The 6100-nt window shown below is 47.6% G+C and overlaps 1 protein-coding gene across 1 annotated transcript in view; it reads right to left on the bottom strand.

Moving 5' to 3' along the window:
- Positions 1-307, bottom strand: part of SFMBT2 (Scm-like with four mbt domains 2) — a 164500-nt gene extending 164193 nt beyond the window's left edge. The window contains exon 1 of the mRNA XM_019543748.1: positions 89-307. The gene's annotated coding sequence lies outside the window, so the exon portion shown is untranslated. The remainder of the gene's footprint in view (positions 1-88) is intronic.
- Positions 308-6100: the final 5793 nt, after the last annotated feature.

The following is a 6100-nucleotide window of genomic DNA, read 5'->3' as shown; positions in this document are numbered from 1 at the left end:
TCGCCCCGTGCTGGGGGCTGCTTTTGCTTTATTCATTTCAGCCCCAGCCCGCCTTCTCCTGCTCCCCGCGCCCGGCCCCGCGTCTTACCGGGCGCGGGAAGGGCAGTGCCCTGCGGCTCCGCGGCGAGCAGGCGACCAGTTTGTCGCTCCCTCTCCCTCTCTCTCGCTACAGCCTCATTCCAACATGGCATCCTCCCATTGCGCATGCCTGCCACTCTTTTTTAAGCTGATTTTTTTTCGCAGCCAACTCCTTCAATGACCTTTTTTTCCAGCAGTTGCAACATCTTTTCGAGTTGCTGGTTTTTTTTTTCTTTTTTCGCAGCCGATTGCGGCGGGTCGCGAGCCCTCCCCCTCCACCCTTTGCACCCCCCCACCCCGTGCAAAGAAGTTTGCAAGGGCAAAAGACGGAGATAAATAACCGCACGGGCGCGGGGAGGATCCGCGCGCCTGAAATTGACGCGCGGTGAAACTGACCCCCCCACGCCCCCGTGCGCGCACACACGTTACTTCGCTTGCACGTGGGAGTGGCGCCTTTTTTTTATTTAATTGTTTAACTAGGGGTCGGAAGGTGCACAGCGCGAGAAGGGGAGCGGACACATTTTGCATCCCCCCCCGCCCGGGCTTGCGCGGATCCAGCCCCAAGCAAACACGGAGACTTTCGCCCCAGCCATGTGCGGCTGGAGACGCCTCCAGGGTGTCGGCTCCCCCAAATCTGGTCCACGTGCGGGGCGATGAAGAAGGGCCCCTTGCACCTCGCTGCCCACCAGAGAGGGGCTCAACCGAGGAAGGCAGGCAAAAGCCTGCCTTGGGCTGGCCGCATCGTAGGCTGGGCGGAGGCAGGGGTAAGGGATCTCCAAATGCAAGCCCGTGAGCAGCAGGGAGGACACCTTAAGATCCGCCTGGGGGGCAGGCAGGGAGGGATCTGCACACTGAAGAAGGGAAGAAAGTCCCTCCAGGGAAGGCGCCTGCCATGCGGACAGGTACCGCCGGAGCAAAACAGGGCTTCGCCCTAAATTACGCGGGGCTGTAAGCAAGACAATGCCGCACGATGATCTCTTCAGCTCCAGCAAAGGAGCCTGTTACTACCTCCACTCAGCAGGCGACTACGCCCTCCGTGTGTTTTCCTTTCACATTTAGATCTGATTTTCTGTGCCCCTTCACCGATCCACCACGTTTCAAAGGGAACCGAGTGCCTTCTCCGTCCGGGAGGGCTCAGACCTCCACGTCCTGGACGCTACTTTGGGCTTCGTGTCCACTCCCACTTCAAGTGGGAGACCTGCGCTTTTATTCCGCGGCAGGATCACTGATGTGATGTATATCCCTAGAGGACGCGTTTCTAACCCGGACTTTTTCTCTCTCTTTTTTTCTTTTTTTTTTAAAGGTACTGAATCTTCTCATCATCTTGAATTTTCTTCCAGCAGCATTTCCTGGCAACATTATTATACCCTGAGGTTTCCATGCAAAAGGGGACTTGTGTGAATCAAGTATCTGTCTTTTGAGCCAACTTCTGTGTTTTTAATCATGAAAAAAAATTGTCAAGGATAAAAAGTTGTGATGGGGGGAGTTAGATTAATAGAGAAACACACACACACTCTCTTCATGTATCCAGATTTATGACATCCCCAGGATCCCTCCTCATCCCATTTCTGCACATGTTCATGAATAATAATGGAAAAAGAATGATCTAATCCAAGTTTTGGAAAATAAGTGGCCAACATTTTTCAAATGTCAACATTTTGGCAATATTTAAAATATTTTAACTGTACCTGGATTCCATGACATTCCCGCTCTCCTGGTTTCAATACCTTATACAAGTGGGGGCAGTGCTGGAATGATGGGATATCAGATTTCTACTTTTTCCCCAAAAGATTAAACAAATAATGACATTTCCTTCCTTTGTTTGCCCGGTACAGACCATTGCAGTTTCCCTACCCGACATACATTGTGTCATAAGGATATCAATACACCCAGTAAATTCAGGAGATACAACGGTAATCCAGATGAGGAAGATGTCAATGGTTTGTGCCTTCAGTATCTTAAATATTCCCACTTTTTCTCTCCCGCTGTATATGGATTATTGTGTGTTTTCTTTTCTGCACCGTCCTCGCTTCTTTTCAGGTCTTTTTTGTGTCTTCGGTTTCCTTGCTCTCCCTCTTGACTCTTGCTCTTTAGTACATCTTGTCTTGCTGTCCTGTATCATTGGCTATTGTTTTATTGACTGTACCTTAAGAACTGAGACTGTGCTGAGTACTTCACTTATAGGAATATAAGAAAGCATTTCTTCTCCCAAGGAGTTTAGGACCTAACCTAAACTCCTAAATATATTACCTCTTCAGGAGGTTTTGCCTGGTCCGTATCAACGAACACAGACTAAGAAAAATAGGATCCCCCCCCCCGATGTTTCTAGGTGGCCACTGCAACCTGAAGTTTGGACATCGGCAAAGTGGTTCAACCTCGTAATCAGGCCTGATCCCAACATGAAATGGCTGATCCCAAGCCTACTGAATCAAAAGTTCATTTCAATAGACAGTGATTCTTAACCTTTTTAGATTCAAAATGCCCCTCAAGTCACCCCTTGGAAAATGCCAACTCTTAGTTTTCACTTGTTTTTGACTACAGAAAAATAAGGGCATTTTCTTTTCCCCTGTTGCAAAGAACTCAGGAAGACCACAACAGGTCAGGGTGTATTTATTGCTATGGATTCCTATTCAACATCTCTGGGTTGATCTTGTGAAACATGTTTGCACACCTAACGTTGTGGAGCACCCTACAGCACCCTTGAAAGGATCTCAGCTCACCCCAGTGGGCTGCAGTTGAGAATCACTGCCATAGCCCTTGGATCTTGCCTGTAGCAGACAACAGGACAACATAAACCTACAGTTTTCCTACATTATAGTTTTGCTGAAAAAAAATGCAGCTAAAGACTCCCAAGTGGGGACTGAATACGTAGGGGCTTATCTTTTTTTTTTTAAATACTTATATGAAAATAATATGTACAAAGGGTGGGATTTTCCAGAGGTACAAATAGAAGTTGGGTGCCTGACTTCTACCGGTAGCTATCTGCCCTTTGTGCTCAGAGTAACCTGCCGCAGATAATATCTACATCCATTCATAATCAACGTGCCATTGTGGTGCCTACACTTCAGCAAACTAGTAATGCCCATGTCGTTTGAAACGGTGGCAATGCCCATGGGCTTACACAAACAAGCATGTCTCACCCATGCCAGCTTCCCATACTCTTATTTTCAACAGTTTCGTTTTTGCAGAAGAAGGTAAAAGGGAAAAAATGCCTTTTAAATCTATATCATTATATATGCACTGTCATATGGTGTATGTGTGAAATAGATACACCTGATAGAGAGTGAGAGAGATTGAGAGAGCGTTATTACTCATATAATTGCCAGCAACTAGGGGATGGTCATTATGTGCAGCCTAGAGCAAGGCTGAGCCCTAAACAACAGTTGTTAGAGGATAATGTGTTAGACGATTTCTCTGTACTTCCCATCTTACACAATCCTAGAAATAAGTCCCAGTGTGGGGTGGGACTAACACGCCACACGGCCTGGCTTTCCCCTGCGACTCTGTTCCAGGTTTCACCAAATACCATTTTTGGAGAGAAGAATCTCTTGTGAATCTTGTTTCTTTAGCAATATGGGGGTAGCCATTACAGAGCCAATTTATTTTGCAAAGTTTTGAGACAACATTCAGGCACTCAAGCGTGACACAAGCGCAGCTGGGTTGCGAATAGGGTCTAAAGCACTACCTCTCTGCTCAGAGAGAGCTATGAAGAAAACTCACGCTAAGCTCTGTCACTCAGGAGTTATTTGCCTTCCCTCCACACAGGAAGATAAGTGTTACGGGAGCTGAGCCATCGGATATTATGTGGGTGCACAGATGCATCCATACATGGCTCTGATGAACCCGGTACATGATTAATCCTGCTGAAATTCAGTGGAACTACTCACGAGCTTAAGAATCACAATGATTGTAAATGCATTTCTGAACTGGGGCCTGCAGTGGTACATAATAATGGGCACATCTACATGCATGCTTTAAGGCATATTAGCCAATTTTAATGTGCATTAAAGAATCACATAAAAAACAGTGCTTTTTACTTAATGCACATTAAGCATCACTTACAAAGCGTTCGCTTTGATGTGCATTAAGCCAAGCTAATGCGCATTTTCCTAGTACCTTACAATGGGGGGTGCCTATACACGAGCAGCAAGGCTGCTCTGAGACGCTGGAATACCAGCACATCGGAGCAGACTCTAGCAGCCTCCTGCATCTCGTGTTTCAGCGTCCCCATGCTTTAAAATGGTGGCAGGGGTGCTTGAACTAAAGCTTGTCAAATGAGCTTTAGGTGAAGTACCCCCACCGCTATTTTTAAGCACAGGCACACTGATATACAAGATGTGGCGGCCCTTTAATCAGAGAGGCTTTCGGAACTGCTCTAATTAAAGCACCACCCCCCCACTCACCCCCAGAGTACGTGTAAAAGTGCCCAATGGTACTAAATTTAATGTGTATTAATTAAAGCACATTAATGCACATATAGACACACCCAATATGAGAACACAAAAAGAAGCAGATTCTCTAGCTGCTGTAAATGATGGGATGTGTGTGGGATAGATGTACCTCTGAGCAAGAACTAGAGGGTCCCAAATAAATGCCTAGAGCGACACATTATCCTAACTCAGTGGGAGGTAGACATCAGTCCAACTTACAGCTGCCTCAGTAGGCACCTCCAAACGGCAAAGCTGCATCTCCACTGCCGCACTTAACGCTCCCCACAACAAAACCATCAGCATCCATGGATCAGACACAGCTTTCCCAGAACATGGAATATGTCATCCAGTGCTCCAAGTGTTAGGCAGTTGAAATAAAAAACTAACTACACACCAGTATGAATGAGAGAGACACAAGGACACAGATAGGAGAACAGTTTCCACATGGTGGGGGGGAAAAAAAAAATCACTCTCATCCTAACCTCATAATCCTTGTACTCAAAGGAGATCCACCCTTATAAGAGGAGCTTGAGAACAGGGATGTAGATTGAAGTCATGTTGGTCTAAGGACATAGGCGGACAAGGTCCTTGTCTGAGCTTGAAAACAGAAATCCATTAGCTTACTGGATGTTAAATATCAGGGACTTCGCATAGACAATGACTTCATGGTCCATTACCATGTACCTGATGCTGGCTACCCTCTTCCCTTCATGGCAGCAACCTTCCTGAACAATCTTGTTCTTTCTTTATTAGATTGTCATGCACCTCTCCTGTCTGTTGGCTGCCTGATACTTTCTCCGATATGCTATTCTTGTTTATACGTGGAGTTTTACACAAGCATCTGTCGCACGTGCTACTTAACTCCACTGCATTTGCTGCCATCCCAGTGGCCTGAGGAAGAGTACTGCAATACCCAAAAGTTCATCCACATCTATCCCGGTTAGGATAGAGCTAGTTAGGATGCAGTTGGTTCAATAAAAGGTATCAGTGTCACGGAGCGGAGTCTAGGGAGCGGCCGTGATCTCTCTAGCGCCAAGTAGGCGATTCAGCACCCTTGTCCTCGCCCACCACGTCTTGCTGTTATATAATTTTATAAGGGAGGCTGCCCTTTTCCTCTTGGACACGGTGCTATGTTCGTCCTGACCCCTATTCTGTAAGGAGTGCCCTGGTGCACCCCCCCAGCCTTATAGGCTACGCGTGCCTCCAACCTCCCCTTTAGCACGCCCCAAGCCTCGCAAATCTTCTGGACGTTATCCCGCCAATATACCGTCCCTAGAGGCCCTCGCAAAAGGCCTCCGCTCAACTTTTTTTTTTTTCTTTTTTTTTTCTGTTTTTTTGCACCGGTCCTGGAAGTACTGTCAACTGTTCACCCACACCGGGCCCTTTTCTCCTGTATGCGCCCTCTCCGGGGGCCTCTCTCCGTACGCGCCCTCTCCAGGGGCCTCTCTCACACAGACAGTGCCCCACTGGGGCGAGTCTCTCCGCGCTTCTGCGTTCCTTGCCCTCACCGGGCTTCTCAATGGGCTTGCCCCTTTCCGGGGCTTCTCCCTTACGGGTAGTGCCCCACTGGGGCCTGCCTCCCGTACGTCCCG

Source organism: Crocodylus porosus, unplaced genomic scaffold, assembly GCF_001723895.1.
Source record: "Crocodylus porosus isolate Cpor-Errol unplaced genomic scaffold, CroPor_comp1, whole genome shotgun sequence".
In the NCBI taxonomy this organism is placed as follows: domain Eukaryota; kingdom Metazoa; phylum Chordata; order Crocodylia; family Crocodylidae; genus Crocodylus; species Crocodylus porosus.
The sequence above is the reverse complement of the archived record's forward strand: the minus strand, read 5'-3'. Positions and strand labels throughout refer to the sequence as shown.